Below are 25586 nucleotides of genomic sequence, written 5' to 3' on the forward strand. Positions count from 1 at the left end.
TCCACTGTCACATTTCGTTGTTGGGCAATGTCTCCAAGATCTTCAACAAACCGTTTTCCATTATTTAGATGGATTCATTTGATTGTACTCCCTGGGCAGCACAGGTTTGGCCCAAGAATGCTACAGTTCACGCTAATATGGCAGTGTCTTTGCTAGAATAGGCAGAGATCCATAGTACACCTACTTATTTACTTTATTTTCAGTATTTTTCTGTAGTAGGTATTAGAATGCTTTACATAGAACTAGAACTACATATTCCAGATATGTTTAACAGATTAACATGAGGGTCAACCAAACTAAGAAAGAGGAGAGCGGAGATGTCAGAGGAAAACATGGGAGTGTCGAACTTGTAGTTACACAGAACAGTCAGAGTGTGATCCAGTAAGTTACGGGAGGGGAGGGACCTACGTTTCGAGCACGTTTCTTGATTTAGTGGCTGTCTTGATCAGGAAAGTGAGGAGCAGGTAGATTTTGAGTTTCTTCCTGAATAAGAGGATTTCTGTCCCAATTCTTAATTAGGTCAGAAGTGTGTTCCAGTTGATACTGATGGACCCTGCAAAGGATTGCATACAGGCCAGGGTTATTTTGAATTTTAGGTGTACTAAGGGAGCTGTCAGATATTTTGTAATAAATCAGATAGGTAGAATATATTATATTTCACATTATGCCCCGTGGGGACGCAACTGGTGTGTATACCTGCTTTGTGCACCTCTGGGGCACAATGGGATTACAGAGGGGGGTGCATATGCTTGTGAATCCCATTCTGTAATACTGATGGTGCCCGTGCACATGTAGCGCCAGTGCTATCATAAGAGGGTGTTCCCTAATTTGTATGGGGGAGGGGCCCTATGCAATTTAGGGAATCCTTTTGCTTCTGTGCCTGCGTCGTATTATGAATGTCATTGCAGGGGTAAACATGCCTTTAGGAGGCTTGCTGAAATATTATGATGGACTGGTATAATACCACGACTAATCTGCTCAAGTGGGGAGATTTAGTTGAAAGTCTTTGCAGACATTTTCTTAGTTTATTTCCCCTGCCCAGGCTGGCAACACACTCTTTGACATGGAAGCCACTTGGTTTGGAAACTTCAAAGATCATAAACTGATTTGAACAACACAGAAGGCAGTCTTGCATGGACTGCTGCATGGGATGGTAGAAGAAGAAGCAGGGACCGCCCCTTTGCTATAGCGGAGGAGCATCACCCCACTGCTAATAAGGCAGCAGAAAAATGAAATGATAATATATTATTATCATTTCATTTTTCTGCTGTCTAGGGCGGGACAGGGCCATCATCCTCTACATCAGGAGGGAGGTAGAGTGGTGGTGCACTCTAAGTACATGTGTTGGTCTGGCTAGCCGTCTGAGACTGGCCAAACTGACATGCACACTTAGAACTCTCCATCCAAGCTGTATTTCACAGCTGGGAGGAACCAAGTGCAGGCTCCCACTCCCTCCGTGAGCAGCATTTCAGCCTGCTCAGGCCAATCCTGGCCCTTCTCTCATGCTGAGTAACAAGGAGCAGAACAAAGGAAGCACTGAGGAGGCAGAATGGCAGAGGTGAGGCGGCGGGAGGGACAGAGGCAAGGCGGCAGCTAAGTGCTTTTTTTTTTTACTTGCCCCCCACTCCGCGTGCTGTCCCACCAGCTCTGCCTGCTAGCAGCCGGTACTGGGAAGAAGGGCATTTCACAATGCCTGCTTAACTCACCAAACCAGATTACTATAATATGCTATAATAATTATGAACCTCTATTACAGCCTTTTGTCAAGGCTATAAGAATGTGGGATGTTTTACATCTTACTTTGATTTGGGAATGCAATTTCATAAAAATAAAAACAACACCCTAGTTTCTGTGTCTATTTCACTCTTTACTGCTTTTCGCTACAGTGGAATACTTTGGGCGCTTAGCATCTACACACTTTACAACACAAGGACGGTTTCAAGGTGCTATACAGAACAATTCTTACATATGTGTATCTAAAGGCTGGAGGCAAGAATAAGAAGCTAAGGTTTTTATTATTTTTCTTAACACTAGTAATCTTGAGGAGTGAAAAACACATAGGTGCGTGTTCCAAAGCAAGGAGGGCAAAACAGAGAAGTTGCAAATCATTAAGAAGGCAATGACTGAAGAACAGAATGTGCATGTTGGAGCATAGTGAATGAGCCAGTCGGAGATGAACGAAGGTACCTATCCAGCTAATGCTGGTATATTGAGCTTAATTATTTGAATTCTATTCTAGAATATTCTATTTTGGTTGGAATCTCAATGCAGTTGTTCAAATAAAGAAGTAGAGGCCCACACATGGAAGTTTCTAATATGAGTGGTGCTGCCTGGTTTGGAATTATGTTTAAAACCAGCAGAAGGCATATCTGAGAAGCCCAAGAAGAGACAATTTCCAAATTTAAGCCTAACCCCTACTCCTTGCAGCTATTGGTGCGTGATTATTTGTTCTAGACAGAAATAGCATACTCTTTCACACAAAGCAAATGTAAAGCATACAAGAAAACACCACTGAGGATAACTGGTGTGCAGTTCTAAGATTATACTCTAATTGAAAGCCAAGATTTCTTACATATCTTACAGAGGAATTGGATGGATCCTTGTTACTATCAACACCCCAGACTCCTCCACTTCAACATCAGTCATTGGCTGCCTCCCCACTTTCCTGACCTCCTTTAAACAATGGTAAAATGTTTGAAATGACTGCACCTCCTCCTCAAAGTGGAGGAGGAGCTGGGTGTTGTAGTCATAAGTGTAAAAATGGAGACCATGGGAGTAAATTAGGCAAGCCAGGGTTTGATGCAAATGTTGAAGAGACATGGGTAGGGAACCTAGCACTGTGGAACCATCAAGCTTAAGCAAGGTTTGGAAGACAAAGGAGGAACGGCAACCCATTAGCTATGGCCACTAATGACTGAGAGACAAGTAGTAACATTTCCTAAGATACCGAACGTCTGAAGCCAAATGCCTAGGATTTGATTATCGGTAGTGCCAACCGCTGATAATAGATCAAGAAAGGTCAGGGCACTGGCAATGCACTGGAAGACACCATAATAAGATTATCCTAAGCTTTTACAAGAACAATTGTGGGCTTCAACCAGATTGAAAGCTATTACTGGTGTTAGCGAGCCTGACCTTAATAAGTAAACTTACAAGGTGACGCACATGGGTCGATAAACCTTTTGACTAGCAATTAAGAAGTTCTTACCATAGCTTCAGTACATAATCAATAGTCAATACATGATATTCAACAACCGTTAGTAATCAAAAAAATCAATAGAGTCAGTAATTGTCATGCACCATGACTTTTCAGTCATGAATAACCACACCTTAGTAAAAGTTTAGAATTTTTATTACCCTATATTAACAATGCTAAGGTCATGTAGCTTAATCTCAGCATCAAATAAAACAAAGACAGAAACAATACTGGTTATCCAAATCGGTGGATGAAACTCAATCTAATCAAAGCTTGAACTACAACACATTCTAAAGTTACAGTACAAATCAATAGCCAAGTCAGCTGCATCATCATGATGAAGTACATGAAGTTGAGCAGAGAAATCCATCAAGCATTAGTCCCTATTGTCATAAGTCAGGATCCTTCACTAACATCAGATTAGCATCAGCATGTTGGGCTTCATGCAAAACAATTTAGTAACACAAATTTGGGAAAACACCTAACTATAATAGAGCCATAAATAAAACAGCACAGTTGGTACCTAGAAAGGAAAAGCAAATATGCATAATAATCACATTTCAGGATATACCTATCCTCGGTGTGGATCAGCAAAGCAGAATCAGTCTTTGTCCTCAGGGCATCAGTTGATCAGCAAGGCATCAGGCTTTCAGTCAGGAAAATATGGTCAGAATAAGCCAGAATGTCGGAATGCCGCGAATGGCAGAATGAACGTCTTCTCTTGGAATGAGCATTGTTATATTAAAGTCACCTAAACTATCCCTTAATTCCCTATTGGCCAGTTAGTCGTATGTTCACACTCTGTCCAATAAAACTACTAAACCTAATCAATGAATTCTAATATTTCTCCATTCTCATATTGTTGATTGGTTCGTCTTGTGATGTTCTCATCATCGGGCTTGTCAGGTAACAATATTGTTGCAGCTTCTATTCTAGTCAGTATCTTCATTGTTGCTGTCCTGGGAAAGTCAGTCTCACACACATTACACATAAAATGTTGCATTAGCAAGAACATTATCTCCCAATAGTCGGTTCACACGAAAAGCTTCCGTTATGAGCACATTTAAACAATACAATAGACATTTCACAGTTTAATTCTCTTGGTTAGCATTTTTATTAAACGGTAAGAAATACAGCTTCTTTATGAGGCCTGGCAAACTAGGCCAAGACACTCGCTAAGTTAAGGCCTACAATTTATAAAGCTGAAGCTAAATTAATAACCCTTAATATGACATATTACATTAGTCTAATATATATTCAATATTTCATAAGTATTAATCATTGTTTAATATATTTCGTTAACATTGGTGGCCATTCGTAGTGATCACATTTTCAAATGCGTGCATTATTTTTCTACGTTATTTCATTTTCTACATAAACTTATCATTTAAAATACATAAACACTCATTAATAATGTTTACTAAAGCACCTGTGCTAGCACTGGCATCATCCAGGCAGCATGCTGACTTAAGAAAGGAGCAACTTAAGTCAGCTTCATAGCCTTCTAGGAGTACTTCAGTGGCTGGAAGCAAGGAAATGGTCCAGATGTAGAATGATAGAACGGATCTTCAATAGGTTAACTGACAACTGGCATTACAGTGGCTTCTTTAACTAGAACTGACATGAGACCATGGGAAAGTGAAGAAGTCAGATGTTTGATGAGTGATGACAGTGCAGCTAACCTATTTCAGAATGGAAAGGTGGACGGGATTAGAGCACACAAAACTTCAGGTTAGAAGAACAGTGGCCAAGAACATGGGATCATGAACCTGGAAGCCATAATCGAAGAGGCAAAATCTGTCCAGGATGTTGAGTTTCTAATGGTATAACTTGTCTGAGGGAAACAGAGCTAGTCAATCATACAACCATTGAGAAGGCATGATCCCAGGTGAACTGTGGGCACATCCAAAAGCTCTTTGATGTTAGTAAGGGTAATTTTCTGTGTGTTTCTGCATTAATGATTCAAATGGAGCAGTCATGAACATGGGCCTCTAGATTTCACTTTTGTACTTGTGAAGAACGTTTTGTTTTATAGAGTGCTTGGTTATCTTGGAGAAAGGACTACTGGCATCAGTTTTTATTCTGTCTGACCTGAGTTTTTATTTGAATGTTTGTGTACCAAGGTACTGAATTGACACACAAGAAGGATAACCTGAAAGCTAAAAATTCATTGAAGGTCTCATTACACGAATTTGTGAAAAGCTCATAATCAACTTTTTAATATCATTATTTTGTACTTTTACAAGTGCCAGGTCACCAACAGGTATTCATGTAATTTACACAGAACAATGGTCTGAGAACAGCAGACATTTCTTTGAGCAGCAGGTGGAACTTGGGTAGGACTGGGAGAGAAAGGTGAAGGGGATGCCAGGATTGGGAATAGTGCTGTACAATGGAGAAAAAACAGGTATTTCACAACTAAAACATCACGGACCATATTTAAGAGGGCCTAGCACCATCTAACAACACAATAGCATAATTTTTGTACGCTAATGTGGAATTAGATGGGCAAAAATGCTGCGCCAGATTTACAAAGTGGCGCAACACATGCATTGAGCCACTTTGTACCCCCTTGCACCTCATTATGCTTGTGCCAGGCATAATGTATGCAAGGGGGGGTGTTTCCCCATTTTGGGGGGGCGAGGCTGTAAAAATGGTGAGAAGAAATCTAAGACACTTATTTGCGTCATTTTTTCCGGCATTTTTAACGTCTGCTCAGAGCAGGCGTTAAAAGGGGGCACACCATTGTTTACAATGGGCCCTATGTGCTGTTCATTGTTAGCGCCAAAAGTTTAGCACTAATCCTGAACAGTACATCAATAGTGTCATTAATTTTGACACTATTGCCCCCTACCCTGCGCCATGGTGTGCCGTACTTTAAATACGACACACACATGGTGGAGGTAAGGGGGCGCTAAGGGGGGCAAGGAAAGTGGCGCTGCACTGGGTGCAGAGCCACTTTTCTTAAATATGTCCCCAAAATTCTTTCACCAGTGTCTGGATTCGGCGATAGAGGGGAGTGGCCTGAGTGGCATCTTTGATAACCACCATCCAGAGCTTGAGATATGGGTGTGCAGAGTTTTCTATGTAGGTTTTGAAGAGTTGAGTTTCGAGGCCTATGCTGGAGGATAGGATGTCAGGGACTAATCTCAAATGCATAGGTAGAGAGTTCCTAGCATGTGGTCCCGAACTTGGGGGGGGACTGATTGTTTCAGAGTTAGAGAGAATCTGTATTTTAGTGTTTTCAGGTAGAAAGAGCATTTGCTTCTGCATCATCCCATGTCTCCTGAGAAGAGCAGTAAATCTTCGAGGTAGGTAAGCTTGTGATGATAAACTGCCTCGAATGTGACGCAACGTGTTTTAAACTCTATCCTGGCATCCGCAGGGAGTTAATGGAGATCTCTTAGGACTAAAGAGATGCAGTCTTATCTCTTTATCTCATAGTTGAGTCACGCTGTGGCATGTGAAATGGCTTTTTGAAAGGATAGATTGGACGCTGGAAGACGAGCCAGGATTGTTTGGCTGTTGTAGATTTTAGATATAACCAGAGCATTAGCTACAATTCTTAATTGGTTGTGGGACAGTACATTCTTTGATTTCTTTAATTGTTGAAGATGTGAGTTTGCAATAGTGTTCCAATTTGATAATGTGAGAAATCAGAGTTAGGGAACAGTTAATAGTGAATCCTAGAGCTTTGACCTGTAGCCTTTGGGACGAAACGCCTCATAGATTGTTAACTGTGTAAATATTGGGTGGATACTGCTGTTACCTCGTCTGGATAGAAGCAGAAATTCAGGGTTTTAATCACAAGCCCATGTGCGCCACCAGAATGTCACTTTTATGATGGTCTGATGATGGTCTGACAGTGCACACTGCAGATCCATATCTGCAAGACCACGTAAAGCCACCCTGAGTGCCTCACACTGCGATAGGAAGGCATGCCATGTCGTTACACTGGGTGTTCCCAGATAATATCCATGCCACTCGACACATTCTCAGTTTTATGACATTTCATAAACTTGGGAGTGCTTCAAAAGCCTACGCCTCCCCAAGGGAAGAGTAACAAGGAGAAATAGCATTATTTGCCCTCCTTTTTCCTCTTTCTATGTTTGCTGCATTCTGCAGCACATACAGAAAGAGGGAAACACCTCCATTGATTGTTTCTGTGCAGGAAGGCGTCTCTTCCTGCACAAAAGCAATCATCTCTACAATGCAGATGGTGCAAGGGTGCCTGCGTTGGTGCATGGCAGCCCATTGTGGGCCAGTGTAGGAAGAAAGGTCAGGAAAGCAACATATCTCATAGATATGGCACATTCCTGCCCTTTCCTTCTGATATAGGGCAGCAAAGCAAGATTCCCTGCAACGCTGCCCTGCACCAAAACATTGACAATGAGGCCCACAGCTTTTTAGAGATTTGCTTTTATGCAGTTTGATTCCTAACAGTGATGTATTTTTCTCAGGCTGTTTTGTACTGTGAGAAGATCTTTGATTAATGATACTTTTAGGTATAAATGATTGTTATCTCCCTATTGGTTAATCATAACGTTTGTGTTGTTGAGCAATGCTCCTAGAGGTTCAACATACAGATGGAATATGCAAGAGTGTCAAACCTTGTGGAACTCCACGTTACCTGCTTGGAAGAGGAAGTGTGGTTACTTAGCTGTATTAATTGTGCTCTGCCTTTCGGAAAGGAATTTAACCAGCTGAGTTTTGAATCTCTGAAGCCCATCCTTTGTTCCAGAGTTTTTAACAGCAGATCATGCTTTCCCATGTGGAAGGATGCCGACAAGGCCAGTAATATCAGGAGGCAGGCTTTGTTTCATCTCCGATGCAAAGGATGTCGTCCATTACCGTCAGCATGGCTGTTTCACTGCTGTGCCCTTCTGTGAAGTCTGATTCTGAAGAGGCTAAGATATAATTTTCATTTATGAAACTGATTGAAGTGCCGCACATTTCTCCAATGCCTTGCCGAACCATGGGAGGATGGTAATAGGTCTAATATTTCCCACAAGCTCTGGAGCAACACTGGGCTTCTTTGCGATCGGTAAGACCTGATAGGTTGTTGGGATAAATTCCTTGAGACAAAGATGCATTGCTGCATTACTTAGATCAAGTTTAATTTGGTTATCTTTCAATGGGCATTGTGTCTGAAATTGTAGGGTGCATTGTTTGAATCTTTTTTTTTAAGTCTTCAAGTTGGAGTCTTTGACATGAATACGAGATCTTAGGAGTGTTTTTAAATCAGGATTCGAGATATGGTTTAATTAGGGTTACATTCTGCTTTTATTTTAGTAATTTTGTTGTGAAAGAAGTCTAGGACACCATTGCATTTCTCTTTTGGTCTCTGTGGATTACTTTGCACTAGGTGTTTAATATTTTCTTTTATGAAGCTGAATTGAGATTCTGTCTTGGTTTACTGATAGGAAGATTTGTTCTTGGATGTAAGTGTTTTTTGATTTCTGAATTTCATTATTACACTGTTTGCAAGTTTTGTTCAGTGTGATTCCAGGTATCTAATTTCTTTCACGAAAGCACGTAGTACTTCAGTGAGCCGTAGTTTGCTGGGAGTGGTGTTGGGTGTCTTTACACTTTTTGATGCTAATGTGTTTGCAAATACCTCAGTGTAATTGGGAAATTGGGTACGCATCATCTCAATGCCGGTGTTGTGATTGATTTTGTTCAAATTGGGAACTGGCAGTTTACTGTTGCAATCCTTCAGTGGTTTGGTTGAGGCGATGACAACATTCTTTGGCTAGAGGTGTTGTGTGAGCATGAAGGCTCTTCAATGGGAATTGGAAGATTAGAGGGATACAGCCTGACTTCCAATGTTGCGAAACATGAAACTCCTAAGATTAAGTCTAGCGTTCTCTTCTTGATGGAATTTGGGATGGTCGTCAGTTGGTCTATACTGCTGAGATTTAGGATGTTGTTTAGTTCTCTGAAATATTTACAGTTTGCATTTCCCAAGTCAATGTTCAAGTTTCCAGTATAGATATTTGAGACGATTTACGAGACCAGTAAATAATGTGTAGGCATACCATTTATGAGGGCTTTTGAGATAGTGCCAATTTCAACTTTTCAAATGAAGGATAGAAAGTGAAGTTGACTATTGCGCACGTGAGTCTCTGTTGACGAGAGCGAGCCACACCTCCTTCTGTTGATCGATAAGGGTAGCTATTTGAGGGTGAAGAGTGTTCATGGACCTTATTTTGTGAAGGATGCCTTTGATCGGAGTGTAGCTGGGAGCTCCTCTATGAGAGCTCTTGAAACATTTAACATTTCACCAAGTTGTCTGTAACAGCATGTCACTGAAATTAGGTATTGTAGCTGAGAAATCTAGGTATGATGAGAATCAAGTTGAAGTAAGCTTGTGAGCACACAGTAAAATATCTAAATGACTCCTGAAGGATGAAGGAGGAGAAGAATAAGAAGAAGAAAAAGGGGAAGAGGTGAAAGGTAATGAGACGGGGGGCTAGATGATGAGGAGGTGTGGAAGCGAGAGAAGGAGAGGGAGCATGTTGTGACAAATCTCTCCGGAGGTTGCTGTTAGTCACAGGGAGTCCCACACTGTGGTAATAGAGAGATTGTAGCTTTGTGCACGCTCTAGTCATTTCTGCACATGATCAGTGCATGCATGAAGTTGAGGTGTCTTCTGATTGGCTGACATGATACTTTGTGGTTGATTCCTGCTTTTTATAAGGAGTGGGAAGACTATTATGGGAGCATGGTTTAAAAAGTAGTCTGCCATGTTCGATTCTAATGGCCATATTTATACTTTTTTAGTGCCGCGTTTGCGTCGTTTTTTGACGCAAAATCGGCGCAAACTTACAAAATACAATTGTGTTTTGTAAGTTTGCGCCGATTTTGCGTAAAAAAACGACGCATATGCAGCGCTAAAAAAGTATAAATATGGTCCCTTAATGTCTTGCGTTGCAGCAGAAGGTGTATCCATGTGCCAGGACCTAAAGAGTCAGATCAACTCCTCTGTTCTATGAAGTATGGAAGAATGCTGATTCTGCTGACAGTTGAGAAAGTGGAGACTGCTAAACGTCTTGATTTACACTGTGCTGTATTGAGGTTCTTCACCGGGGCCAATGGATGGACCTCCAGCTGCCTGGTTGTGTTTAGAGCTGGAAGGTAGTCAAGAGGGCAATAGAGGGGAGAACAAAGTTGTTTAAGGGTGTATTTATTGGCATTTTCACAAATACCGGAGCTTAGAGTGCATTTCAAAACACTCTTCTATAATAATAAAGTAAGATTGAAGATTGTGAAGGCATTGATGATACTCCAATTCACTCCACAGGCCTGTCTATAGTATTCCCCTCTGAATACCAGCCAGATTACATAAACTGAAAAAGGAAAACACAAACAAGAAAAACTCCCAATATAAACAGCTATCAAGCCCCTCACCCACATCCACCCCTCCCATACTTCCAAGTACTTCAGACTTGATGATTAGGGAGAATTTCAGTAGCCTCTACGTAGCAGTCACATTCCTGTTTGGACTTCTGCGTCATCAACCACGTTCAACAAAGATCATTCGGTTCCTCCAGCATCCTCCCCACCCATCTCCAGTTCAACTTGAACCGCACAGACCCCCTGTGCAATTAGCTAGGCGTATCCTCCTCTGGGGGGGTCTATCAGTTCTAGCATCATGACATCCCAGGAGAACAAGTCATCCCCCACCCTCTCATTTTGTTGCGACCGTCGTATATGTGCTTCCTCCGCACCAGCCCACTCCAGCAGATCCCTCTTCCAGTCCTTGCACAATGGTGGCCAATGGCTAAGCCAACTAATCACAATCATCTCTTGGCCACCGTAAGGCCCACCACCCTGAACCGTCTACTCAGTTTCTTCTTGGCACTATCAGGTAATAAGCCCAGGATATACTGTTTAATTGGATGGGGGGCATCCCACCCTGGTATCCTCCATATGTGTGTTAGAATCTGTACCCAGAAGGCCACAATAACTGAACTGCACCACACCACATGCAAAAAATGAGCTGCACCGGTCGCAGATCTAAGGCAATCTCCATTTCTAGCTGGGTAAATCTTTTGTATCCTCTTCGGAGAGAGGTAAGTCATATGTACAAAGTTATATTGCAACAACTTGAATCTGGCATTAGTCTAGACCCTGCACATGCCTTCATGCACTTAACTCACTCTGTTAGGCTAATAGGGTCATCACTGGTGCACTGCCATCTCTCTTCCACTTTCAACAGCCCCATTGCCCATCTGCACACAATGCCCGGTCTTATCAACCTCCTGCGGCCCTGAAAGCATACTGATTAACTTCTGTGTAAGTTCAAGGACTTAAGGGAATGAGGGCCACAGACCCTGCGCCGTGGCCTCTATTTTGGCATATTGGAGGGACTGATCTGGATCGTGAGGAAATGTCTTGAACGCATCTTGCATCGTGATAAAGTGGCCCTCTGGGTAGTGGTCCGACAACACAATGTATTCTCCCTCCTGCCATTTATCAACTGCCATAGACTGTGTGATTTGCGCAACTGGTTGCACAGTCCACAGATCCAAATCCAGTGCATATGGGGCTCTCTGTATCACTCCTCGCACTGTCCTCTCCCAGATTTGACATAACTGTCGGATTAAGTGTGGGAGAGTATCAGGACATTTACCTCGCATCAGCATTGCTCCTAGCTGGTAGCCATCATAGGTACCCTCAAAGACAGCCCTTTCCCAATGATGTTCCCCATCCATCCAATGGACAGCATGCTGCAGGTGTGGTGCAAGGTAGTATAACTCCAGGTTCCGGGGCCTCCATCCCACCTCTCATCCATTCCCTTGTAACTATCTCCAGCCCAACCCTGCAGTGCCTCCATGCCCACAACAGCTCTACTAAAAGGCCATCCAACTCTTGGAATACCATCTGTGGGTTATCATAGATGGCACCTTGTAGAACATATAGGCACCTAGGCAATACCACCATTTTTATGAACGCTATTTTCCCCATCAGAGGTAGTTACAGTGTGTTCCAGAAGGTAATCATGGGGCGTAGATTATGAATCACCCAACCCAAGTTTGGGTCATAGTTCAATAGCCTGCCGTATGCGATATGCATGCCGAACTTCAGAGGAAGCCCTGACTCTGGTAACTGGTCCAGGGGTAACTCTCTCAATTGGCCCAGCAGTCACAGTGATGATTTGGCACTGCTGACACACAGTCCCGAGAGGTAACCAAACTCTTGCAGAACATTCAGTAATATTGAGACCCATATATCCGACTGATGGAGTTAAACCATGGCATCGTCCACATAGGCTGTCCCACTTTTATACCCAAAATGCAAGACCTGTCGAAGGCAGCACGCCAAAGGCTCCATTGCCATGGCAAGGAGTAGGAGTGACAATGAGCAGCTCTACCGTGTGCCCCTTTGCAATGATATCACAGGTGAGAGGTAGCAGCCAGTATGTGCTCCTGCCACTGGCCTTTCATACAGTAACGTAACCCATCTAATATGATTACGGCCCAGGCCAACCTTATCCAATATCTGCAAATATGGCCAAAATACACCAAACTGAAGGCCTGTTCAATATCCAAAAAGACAAGAGCATAAGGATTATCTTTTAAAACAGGGGCATGTATGACGTGTGTTAAGTGGCAGAGTTTACACAGTGTGTTTTGCTTAGGTATAAACCCTGACTGGTCTGTGCAGACCAAGCTTGGGAGGTGTAGCAGCAACTGTGCAGCCAAGAAATGGCTAAGGATCTTCTGGTCTACATTTAGCATGGAAAGCGGACAGTAGGAATTCACCTCCAATGGGACCTTCCCTTGTTTCAGTATCAGTATAATAAGAGCCTCCCTCATGGAGTCCAGGAGCACTCCTTTTTCTAATGCTTCAATGTAAATGATAAGCAGTTTCTCTACCAAGGACCCTGCAAATACTTTGAAAAACTCTGCTGCCAAGCCATCACCCCCAGATGAATTGGCTGTCTTCAGTGTGTCCATGGCCTTGAGCAACTCCTGTTTGGTCAACGAGGCCCCCAGTACTCTACTCTCTTTCAGGGTGAGGCTCTGCAATGGAGCATCATTAGGTATTCAGCAAGCAATTGTTTGTCACCTCCCTCGGGTGTTGTATACACCTTCTGAAAGTGAGCAATGAACGCATCATTGATGGACTGTTGGGTCAACACCGCACGGCTCTCTTGGCCCTAAATCTCACGCACCCGATGTTGTGTTTTGTCCCAGTCACCAAGGAGTTCTGGGTTAGTGGATACCACCCTCCCCAAGGTCTCCAGGGTCACCTCTGTCTTTGACAGCTCTGTCTCTGGAGTTTGGCACACTCCTACAGAAGTGGGCATGCACACCCCTCGGATTACTACTTTGATGGCATCCTATTTGTTCGCCCTACTAGTTGTGCTACCACAGTTCAGGTCAAAGTAGGATCTGAGATTATTTTACATCGCAGCTCGGAAGACCTGGTCCATTAGTGCCCCTATGCTGATTCTCCACAACGGGACCCTAGATGTCATTCAGTTCAGAGTGTATGCAATCAACATGGGAGTATGATCTGAAATATATAAAGCCAAGTAGGTTGATTCCTTCAACGGTGGTGTTGCATCAGATTGTACAAGAGAGTAATCCAGTTGGCTGTGCACATTAGATGCCGGAGTGTGGCAGGAATACACCAGGTTGTGAGGGTGTTGCATGCGCCACCGTCTACTAGTCCTAAGCTTGCCTTTGCTTGAACCAGTGCCCCTATAATCTTGGGTTTTATGCCCATCCAGGGCGGGGAGCTATCCAACAAGCCATCAACCACACAATTACAGTCCCCCACCATAAGTAACTCTGCCCTACCGACCGCTCAAACCAAAAAATGCTCCATCGTCTATATTTTGTACATAAACATTAATAAGTCATAGCTCGTGCGCATCCAACGTGCCCGCCAGATGACATACCTTCCTTCTGCATCGACTTGGAAATGGGACTTGCTAAAAGGGACCTTCGGGGCCACCCATATCAGTGCCCCACAGGCATAGCCAGAATATGATGTAGCAAATACCTGCCCTCTCTATCTCCTTTTCAGATATTTGTCACAATTTCCCCAAAGGTGGCTCTCCTGGAGAATGGCAATAGACACACTGTATCTCCAGAGATATGCACGCACCCAATTACACTTTTCTGGTCTGTTTAGTCCTCTCATGTACCAAGTGAGGAATTTGTATGTGGTCCCTAATGTCATCGTAGTGGTCCCATTGCTGCAATATGGTCCCCCTCATGGGCCCTGCTGGCCGGCATTCTGCTGCATTCCATATATGTATTGGAAGCTACCACTCGTAATAAAACAGTCAACATTAGCAAACCCTGTCGATCCCCCCCTCTTAGCACTCCCCGTGCAGAATGGACAGAACCCCCCAGACTCAACTGTTGGCCTTTGAGGCTCTGCCCCAATCTCCCACTCCTCCCTGCCCAACTAATGTGTCAGATCAACACTTGGTGCAGAAACTGTCCGCATTACCAGGACCACCACGATTCACCAAACCACCCACAGTACCCAGTAATCTTGAGGAGGCCAGGCTCTCAGGTTGGCCTTGCCATGAAGCAATAACATAGCAAAAACACATGTTGTGCAAATTAAGCATCATGCGCCACAACAGAAGGTGTGCACAAATTTGTCACACCACCACCCAGTGCCAACTGTAGCTGAGTGTGTGTCCAGCACACAGTACAAACCTACCCGCAGCAGTAAAAGCAGGGCCAGCTAACCAGCCTAAGTAATGTCACTAAGAGTATTGTGTAAAGGAGGATGAAAACAGGTGTTCTAATGTTTCAGTCTGCAAAGTACTATCTGGGCAAACCAAAATGTGGCCCTCCATTGTTGCATCAGGGGTTTTGGTTGATTCCTCTGCTTGTTTTTTGTTTTGGTTGGAGCAGTTCACCTCCATGCTCACTGATCGTCAGTCACTGCCACCGATAACCTTTTTGACGCTTCCTGTAGTGACTCACAGGGCACCATATTGGATTCAGTGTTTAGCAGGAAACATCAAGTTATACTTGATACTATGCTCATACAGCTATCTTTTGATGTGCATAAAGTTCTTCCTGAGTTCCTGTTCCTTCCTAGTATAATCAGGAAAGATAAGAATCAGTTTGTCCTCATTTCTTGAGGGGCTATGCAAGCGCATATGTTGGAGTATTACATCTTGGTCCCTAAAGTTAAAGTTATTGCTCTAGTTGGAGCCCCTGGGCACGGCTCCACTGTCAATGCCCTATGTGAATGTTCTATCGAAAAGAACTTGGAGGGCCGATTAGGTTTGAGTGTGTAAAATATCCAGTCATCCAAGAAGAGTTCCTCAGAGGGGCCCTCTGCTCACTCCAGAAATCCTATAAGGCATATAGTTTTCTTTCTGGAGCCCCCCTCCACATATTCCACCCCATCTTCCATGTGTGAGGCGTTACTTTTAAGGCCCACCACCATAGCCTGGAGGGCCTTGACTTCCTTCTTGAGGGCTGCTACGTCATCCTCAGCATTGGTCTCACTCTCTGCAACCTTACATAAGTCTAAACGGAGGTGGTTAATTTAAATTGCTATGGTGTCCATTTTGTTTTTAAGGCAGCCTTAGTCCCCCTATAGGAGCCCAGATTTCCATAGGAAAAGCAAGGTCTGGTTGCCCCTCCGGCTCCTTGTCCTGTGGAGTATGGTTTGGAAATGCATATTGGTCAATTTTATTGGACTGTGCAGTGTTTGGGCTTTTATCCTTACCCATCGTTCTGGTAATGCTACATGTGCACCTTCTGTTAGCAATGCTTGCCCGGCTCAGTGGTGGCTAGGCTTCCACCTGTCGCACTCCTATCAGCTGCACCAGCTGATGCTTGTCCACATAGTTGTGGGCACCTGCTCACAGTATAATGTTCAGATGTGTCATAAGAGCCGGACCAGATTCACGGGCACTTTTCAGGCTTTGCAGTGGGCCCCTTCTGTCCAGAATCAATTCTGTATCACCCAGTAGGGGTATCTGCCACTTATGGCACTCTTTCCAAACTCGCTCTCCTCTATCTGCACTCTTGACAGGAGTTCATCCTCTTATCCATGCTGGCCCTGCTGCTGCTGCAGATACAGTTGGTAATAACAATGACTCCACGACTCAACGGGCCCAGGCAACATTTGCAAGTTGCTAATAACTGGTAGTCAAAATGGGGATTACAGAGCTGCAGCACTCTTCCCCCAAGTGCTATCCCTCATTTCATTGCAAGGTGCCCTCCATAAGCACACCGCTACCTCAAAAGGGGGAGTCCTGCTGCACCAGTCCTTGGGGCCTAGGAGGCTTCCTCCCCTCGCAGAGTCCATCTGCACTCTGACCAGCCATAAGAGTCCACAAGCTGCTCTCACCATGTTCCAGGCCTTTCAGGATCAGGGCGCAGTCACTCAATGGCCCCACATTGGCCCAGGCCTGCAATGCCTCACCCATCTCGGCCGCAGCCGCCTTCCTGCACATCCCCGGCAATCATAGTCACTCATACAATGCTCCAGCACCCAGGGGGTTCCTCTTCTCACATTTGAGTGCACCCACTTCGGCCACACACACTTCCCTCCATCAGCCCGGATACAGCTGTTGCCCTCGGCCAGCCTCAGGTTCTGCTCTCGACACCATGCAGTCAGTCCAGGTGAGCCGTGGGGGGAGGGCACCCACAGGGGCTGCACAGACCTTGGCCAGGGTTGATTGTCAGGCCTCAATCCTCGCTCCCCACAAGCCCCATCCATCCCCAACCCGCTGTTCCAATGGCTGCCATTCAGCCGCCCCAGTCTGGGAATTATAGGCAGGTTTGTGGCACTATCGGGTCACAATCACAGTCCGTAGCAACCCAGTGATCATGGGTTAGGCACCCCTATCCGTTGTGTCCACTATGAGCTCTAGCAGGAAGGATGGTGCTGGATTTCGAACTTCATAGTGGAAGCTCTTTCAGGCACATCTAGTTGGCCATCTTTGCCATCCATATTCCCAAGGGAAGAACAAAGTTGAACGTTTTCTTTAGATAGCCCTTTCGTGGGACTCAGGAGACATTCTGCAGCATATATAGAAAGAGAAAAAAGCCTCTAATGATTGTTATTGTGCAAGAAGGCGTCCCCGCCTGCACAAAAACAATCCTGTTTGTAACACAAGCACCCTTGTACCATGGTGCAAGTGTGCCTGCATTGGCGCTAGGCAGCAGTTTGTGTGCCAGCGCAGGCAGACAGTAGAAGTACATCATATCTTGATAGCTTTTTTATGGAGACTTTGGACTAGCTATGTTAAAACTGAAAGGTTTGGGATGGTTGAGGTTCTGGCTTGGGCTGAAAATTTTGGGTGGATACTTTAAAAAAATAGTAATACTCAGCAAGCTGCCATGTTTTTTTCTATTATGCAAAAATGTGTGGGGCGTCTTCTGAAATATCCATAATTCCTTATCAATGTTTCTTTAAACAAGTCATGAAAAATATATTGCAAGTTTGTTGTGTTTGGCTGGATACTAAGAATACATTACAGGTCCTCTCTTTTTATGATATGACCTTGATGGTCATTCACTACAGTAGTGACAGTGGGAGTTAACTAAAAAGCTTAGTCAGTGTTTTTGTGGATCTGGATTTAAATGATTTTGGATTACAAGAGGGCATTCAGATTCAGTGAACTGTTTTACCTACAGATCTAGCATTTTTCCAATAGATCAGATATAATCAGATGCATACACCTGTACCAATTCAACTGGTTCCTATTGTGAGGACTTGGGCATACTATATGATATGGCTGTGGGGTCTTTTCATGAAGTACACTCAAAAATACCATCTTAGGTCCAGTAAGGCTTGTTTACTTAACCTTAAGCTCAACTCTGGGTTGCGGAGGCTCTGAGCAGTAAGGAATTTAGTGTAAAGAATTTAACAGCACCAAACAATAATATAAGAAAGTCACACAACACAAAATAAATCAGACAACAATTTATTAAAATAGTTTATATTTTTAAAATTTTTAGAGACCTTGATGAACAAAATATAATACTGGAGGGTTCCAGAGATGCGGATTTTAGAAAATATTATTACTTTTAAATGCAATCGTAAAGAAGCATTGGTCAACAAAATTATTTAAACTTTTGCAAAGTTTGAAAGAGTTTGTTCGACTACTCTGACACATGTTGGGTGACCAGTTCCAATGGGACAGAGGTCTGGGGGGGAAGAGTGGAAACTTTGTACTGTGACCTGGACACCAGAGGATTTTTAAGGCAGGTTCCAAACTCCACGGGTGAAGTGGAGTGCCTTTGGCTACTGAGATTGGGATGCCCCAAAGTCCTCTGTGCTCGGCAACTGGTCTCCTTGCACCACAGTTGGGGCGAAATCCTTAAGTGGGGGCTAGTGTCCCTTGAATGTGAAGAATCTGTTCTTGGATGGAACTCCCAGGTCTGGGGACTCTGTGCAACCTTTGGCTATCTCAGATTTATCCTTTTAGGCATCCGGTGTCTGAATTGCGATAAAATTCTGCAGTGGCTACCAACATGTTTGTTTGGGCTTCTTCAGCTCTTGTCCCTGCAGCTGGTTCTAGGAGATCGGCCGACTGATTTTTGGAGTCACTGCTTTAATCAGGTGCCTGGAATCAATGTTTCCCCAAGTCAGGAGCCACAGGCACAGCCCAAACTTTACTAGCCCCATGTGCAGCAGGTGCAGTCCTTTAGACAGTGCAGCTTTGCTTTGCACAATTCCAAGGGCAGCTTGTCAGTCCTTCAGTCCTCTCACCAAATCTAATATGGTCTGAGGGGCAGAGTGCCCTGGGTGCCATATTTATCCCAGGAAAGAGCCCCAAGTGGACTGTGCGGTCACTAGGGATTGGGATAGTAGGTCCCCTCCTTCCTAGTGAGGTGGTTCCTGCGATGTGTGGCACCTGGCTATCCCAGAGTGCACCATCCTTGCCTCTCTCAAGGTAGTACAACCCTTCTTCAATCACCAGGAGATGGGTAGCCCACCATAGAGGTGTGGATACCAGAGGGCAACAAGCCCACAGAAAAAAATGGTTTGGGGGTGGGTTTTCTCTCTCTGGCTTGCCTTTTGGGCTAAAACCCTGAGTGGCCATCCTGGAAGAGGAAGTAATATGTCCCTTTGTGTCAACTACCTTTGTTGCTAAGCCTGAGAGTTGTTCACACGTCTCCCCAGGTGGGCAGAAAGCTGTCTGTATGCCAGGGCTTTTGTGAGGCCGCTGGGATAGCTGGAGTACAGAGTGGCGACTTCCTAAAAGTTGCTATACTTTAATTGCAACAATAATTGCACGCTGGGCATCAGATCAAGTTTAATGCCATTATTAATTTGATACTTTACAATACCTAGTTAGGTAGTCCCCTTCAGAAGTTGGCCAGGCTGTAATGCCAACTATTCACCCTGTGTTAGACGATGGGGCTACTAACTTATCGACAGCAAAAAGATTTGGAAATGTTGCTGTTAAGACATAAAAATGATATGTCCTACTTTTTAATATACAGCTCCGTGCCATAGGGCTCTGTTGGCCTTCCTTGGGGAAGACTTATGTATATTGTGAAGGGAAAGAGTGGCTTTACCTTTGGTTTGAATGGCAATGTTGATCTGGCAGTGTAAACACTGTCCTCCCTGTCTGCAGTGGCTGACTGGGAGCCATTTTTTACTTTGTCACAGAAAGGGTGGCACACTCTGCCTTACATGCCCTGGGTGCCATATAGTAGCGACTTACAAGTAAATCAGTCCTTGACAAATGGGTATAGCTAATTCAACATTCAGTTTGCATAGGATTAAAAAAACTGTCACTGAGGTCAGGTTAGGAGGAACCAGTGCACTCTTCAGAGTCATAAAACCAGCAGCATCAGTCACAAACAGTGGGGGCGAACATGCTAAAAAATGCATTTCCTTATTCCTATGTTTTGAGGACTAAATCTGATTACTCAGTTCTATTCTGCCTTTGTCCTTTACATGTTCCACATGATCTATCCAGGGTTTGGGCTATATTTTGAGGAACATTTAGGGAGATTTCTATGGCTTCCAGTGATTGAAAGGTCTTTGCTCTTCATGTAGTGGTGTCTTATGGCATTAAAGTATCAACCTTAGCACTTCAAAACCTCATTTCTGAGACCTATATGTCTACGCTGTATAAAGGGGCACATGCTCAAGACACATATTTGCAATTTGTCCCCACATTCAGGTTTTCTGGTCAGTGATTTTTAATCAGAAATTATAACGTTTATTCAGCATTTCCAACCCCTTTTTCTCTATAGTAATGGTATACCCAGGATGGCAGTGCCCTAAGTGTGTCCGGAGTGCTTTATCTTTCCACTGATACAAAGGAAAAATGAATGTGTCAGAGCTTGGACATATCAATGATCTTCCTAGCAAGTGAGGGTACTCTTTCATATTTATATGGGACACCTTCCAACTGTAGATAAGGTGTATGTATTGTGCTTAATTATATATAGTCAGCCCTTTTGAATATACAGGTTACATTTGGTATTTGTTTTTTGTCATCTTAAAAATGACTGAAGGCCTCACTTGCTTAAAACAAAAACGTCTTCAAAGGAACTGCCCAGATAAGGTTTTTTCTTTGCAGTCTAGTATTTCTAAAGCTGGTTAGTTTATTTCACAGACAGGACTACAATTACAAGAAAACAAAAGAAATCAGTGGATTAGATAAGCTACAACCATATTTAAGGCCTCATTTACAAGTCCCTAGTGGCATACTGTGCCACCGTAGCGTCATTTTGTTTTACGCTCAAGGCAATGCAAAGCCACCTTGTGTGGCTTTTCATGGCCTTGTAAATATAGACCTCATTCACACATAACACTGCATGGAAGGGGCATTCTATTGGTGTTGCTTTGGGTGTTCCCATGCAACACCCATAGAACCTGAAGGAATCTGACACATTCCCAGATTTACAAGTCTGGGAATGCATCAGATTCCTTTGTCACCTCAGGGGTGACACAATGTTAGACCTGGCAGCTCGTAGTGTGGTTTCCCTGTATTTCTTACTTCTGACTTCCTGGTTTTGTACCCTGAGCTGTCATTCCTTTTTGCTGGTTTTGATACTGTGTGCACTTTACCACTGCTAACCATTGCTAAAGTGCAAGTGCTCTCTGTCTAAAAGATATTGGTAATTGGTTTTCCATGATTGGCACATTTGATTTACTGGTAAGTCTCTAGTAAAGTGCACTATGGGTGCCCAGGGCCTGTAAATCAAATGTTACTAGTGGGCCTGCAGCACTGATTGTGCCACGCACATGAGTAGCCCTTTAAACATGTCTCAGACCCCCCACTGTGGTTTCTGTGTGTGCAGTTTTGCGCTGCCAATTCAACCTGGCAAGTGTACCCACTTGTCAGGCCCAAACCCCTAAGGCAGAGCCTAGGTAGCCCCACGGGCAGGATGTAATGTATTTAAAATGTAGGGCACGTATTGGTGCCTTTTGCATGTCCTGATAGTGAAATACTGTCAAATTAGGTTTTCACTATTGCAAGGCCTATCTCCCCCATAGGTCAACATAGGGGCTGCCTTTAAATGTATTTTAAGGTCAGTTTCCCATTGGGAGCAGATTGAGATTTGGAGTTTGGGGTCTCTGAACTCACAATATTAAAATACTCCTTTTGGAAAAGTTGGTTTTTAGATTGTCTGTTTGAAAATGACACTTTTAGAAAGTGTCCATTTTCTTGCTTAACCAATCTCCGCCTCTGCCTGCCTGTGGAATCCATGTCTGGATCAAACTGACAGTTGGGCTGTTTGTGAATTCTTTCTAGACAGTGACACAAAGGGAGCTGAGGTGTAGCCTGCTTATCCTAAGTCTCATGGGCTAAAGTGGGGAGTGTGGAGCTGACACCTGCTCCTGAAAGGGCTGTGCCTAACCTCACACAATGCAGTCTCCAACCCCCTGGAGTGTGTCCGGAGTGAGGCAAGGGCAAGGCAGGATCTTGTGAACAATAAAGACTTCCCTTTGACGTTTGCCTACTTCAAAGGCAGAAATTAGTATAAGTAGTGGACCCAAAACTCCAGACTTTCAAATTACTTCTGGACCAAGAGGAACCACTGCTAAGGAGAAGAGCTTGATGCTTGAGGAGGACCTGCCGCTCTGTGTGTTACTTTGCTGTGCTGGTCTGCTGCTGCTTCTGTCTCAAGAGGGAAAGGCCTGTACTTTGCTTTCTGAAATCCTGCTTGTGAAGTTTTTCCACGGGCTTGGACTGAGCTTGTCTCCTGTTCTGAAGACTCAGGGACATCAAAGACTTCATATCCCAGTGCCTGGGTTCTTCTGCTAAGAGTCCTGACTTGCTAAGTGGTGCCAAATCCAGTCCCTGGGCCCTTAGAAGAGGAAGCTGGTAACCTGAAAGGGAAAATCCATGCACCATTGTGGGTGCGGTTGAAATTTTGATGCAGCGCCTGCGCTGCTGCTGAAAATTCAACGCAGCACCTGCCTTGCGGCTGGAGAATCAATGCAGCACCTGTTCTCAAGGCGGACCCTTTGCACAGCACGTCGGAATTTTCCATACATCTAACCTGGACGTCAAAATCTGCCATATCACTGCACAGACCTGAGGCTGCTTGTCCGGAAATCAACGCACCCCTTCCCTGCGATGAAAGAATCAACGCACGGCCTCACTTGTGAGTAAGGAATTGACTCATCTCCTGCATTTACAATGCACGCATGCCCGTGCAGATTTATTTTTTGCTCATACCAGGTACTTTCTGCTAAAACAACGCATCCATTGATTTCTATGGATTAAAACTCTCTTTACTTCAAAAATTCATATATTTTCTTGTGTAGGTTGGATTTGTGTTGTTTTGGCCTTGTTTGATTTATATGAATATTGGCTATTTTGCTAAACTAGTATGAAGTCCTTTTGTGGTTTTTTCACTGTGTTACTGTGTGTGTTTGTTCAAATACTTTTCACATTGCCTCTGAGACTAAGCCTGACTGCTTTCTGCATTCTGCAGCACACATAGAACACCTCTTTTGATTGTTTTTGTGCAGGAAGGTGTGCTTTCCTGCACAAAATCAATCATTGCACAACTCTGGCACTCTTGCACCATGGTGCAAGGGTGCCTGCGTTGACCATAGGTATGGAATTTGTGCTCCAGCGCAGGGGGACAAGACAGAAATGCGCCATATCATGTATATATTGCTAATTTCTCCCCTTTCCTGGTGGCACAGGGCAGCGCAGCAAGGTACTTGCTGCACCACCCTGTGCCACGGCCCTCATAAATGAGGTCCTAAATTTGGGAACCTTTAATTATTTTAATATTTTTGCTGTTGTATATAGCATGATCTCGACCCGAAGATATTTGAGCACTTTACGTTACACAGGAACACATTCATGCTTATAGGCATGGGGAGATTAAGTGATTTGCCTAGAATCACAGGATATTGAATCGACGCCGAGACTCAAACCTGATTCCGAAGTTGGCAGCTCTGGTCCTAACACCACAAACTCTCCCCTAAATATTCTGGTTGTATCCTGTGTTTGTTTTTTTTGTTTACAGTAATAAAAGCTATCAGCTACTCCTGGTTTATGATACTGCAAGAGTTCTTACCAATTGATGGTACAATAAATAAAAACAAAATGATGCCACTAACTGGTACCAAACACTAAGGTAAAACGGATACAGACGGCTTCAGTCGTCACCACAGCATTTTTCCTCATTGGTGTTCCCTCACATGGCATGCTTCAAAAAGCAGTCTCGTTTTAGGCAAACAGTGACACACTAGGAATGCAAGACCAGAAAGACATTTTGGTGGTGGTTATCTGGAAGAGCACATGCCGTAGACGTGAGGAGCGTTGTGTGTGTGTGTGTGTGTGTGCGGTATGATCTGTCACATGACGGGCTCGGCTGTTGCCTCTTCTCTTTGAGTGAGTGTAAACGATCGTAGAAGCTGGTCTGTGAAAGATTCTTTCCTTACTATCGCTCATGTAAGTGTTGTCAAAAGAAAGAGAGGGGCCGAGAAGTATAATCATGCAAAGGATTGCAACTAAATTGCATGCATTCCTGGCCCACTCCTCAAAATCAGACGTATTTAGCAGCATATATTAGAGGAAAAGTGATGCACCTGTTTTCTAGCGCCCCATAGCCTTTCCCTCACGACACAATGGGTGTGCTGTATTTACAATACAGCGCACCATGGCAGTGGTGTTCACATTAAAGCCATAATGTATGACGCTAATGTGGCGTTTTACTGGATTAGTGCCATAAATTATGGCACTAATGCAGCAAAGCACAGGGAGACACATTGTTTTCAATGAGAGCATCATCTTAAAGCCCGTCTTAGGAAGGCATTAATAATGCAGCTAAACATGGCGCAGTGAAATGTAGTAAATTTTACTGCACCATTTTTCATGGGCCTTCCTATGCAGGAACACCACCTCTTGCATACATTATGCCTGGCGCAGGCATAATGTGGAGCACAGTTTACAAAGTTGTGCAATACTTGCATTGCACCACTTTGTAAATATGGTGCACTGGAAATGTAACCTTAACGCCACCTTTGTGTAAATAATGACACAAATGTGGCGCAAAATGGCGTTAGGGGCATCATAAATATGCCCCTTAATTTGTCGAATATTGATTCAGGACATCAGGATTGACAGCTAAGTGCCGAGACAATCCCTTCTAATCCTGAAGTGTCTGGTCTATGGCAAAGAACTATGCCTTAAATTTACAGTATGGGCATTAATATGATTCTGTTGAGGGCCATTAGGGTATTATATACCTAGCACGGGGATGGTTCAATATTAACCAGGAAGATCTTCACAACCAGAAGCCTGCAGCAAGGCAGTTTCATTGCCACATTTCTTTTTAATCGTTATGTGGCGAACATCACCAATATTCTACGCAGTATTAGAGCCTGCTCTCTGACACTTGGTGGGAAGCCAGTTCAGCTGTTAGTGCACATGATACCGTAATATTTGATGAATCGGGTGGGTCAGTGTAAAACACTATTGAAAACAGCTTCAATCATATTGTGCCAGCCACCATCTTAAGGAAACTACGAAAAACCCAATGCATTTCACATTGGGAACAGGATGAGTAGAAAGATAAAATCAAGACTGCGGATACGTATAAATACTTGGGCATATGGTTTAACAGCGACGTCATTATTCAATGTAACCAAAGCAAAACTGTGCTATGGAATCTCTTTAAATAGCTGTTCATTCTACTTTTGTGAGTTCTGCAGTCACAACTCCGACGATTGCGTTTTTGGCAAAACTGCAAGAGAGCTCAGCAGGACTTGCTGAGATCTCTTTTATGGGATGAATTAAAGGCAGGGACTTGGTCATTATGCAGCAGGATGGTCAAATTATGTGGCAGTGTTAAGTAAATTATGTGGAAAGTAAAGGCAAATTCTGCAGCACAATTTGTGATTGTATTGCTTCATTGGTTTGTCATTTTTAGGTCGAGCGTGCAAGTGCTTTTCGACT

The sequence above is a fragment of the Pleurodeles waltl genome, chromosome 11 (assembly GCF_031143425.1).
Source record: "Pleurodeles waltl isolate 20211129_DDA chromosome 11, aPleWal1.hap1.20221129, whole genome shotgun sequence".
Taxonomy (NCBI): Eukaryota; Metazoa; Chordata; class Amphibia; order Caudata; family Salamandridae; genus Pleurodeles; species Pleurodeles waltl.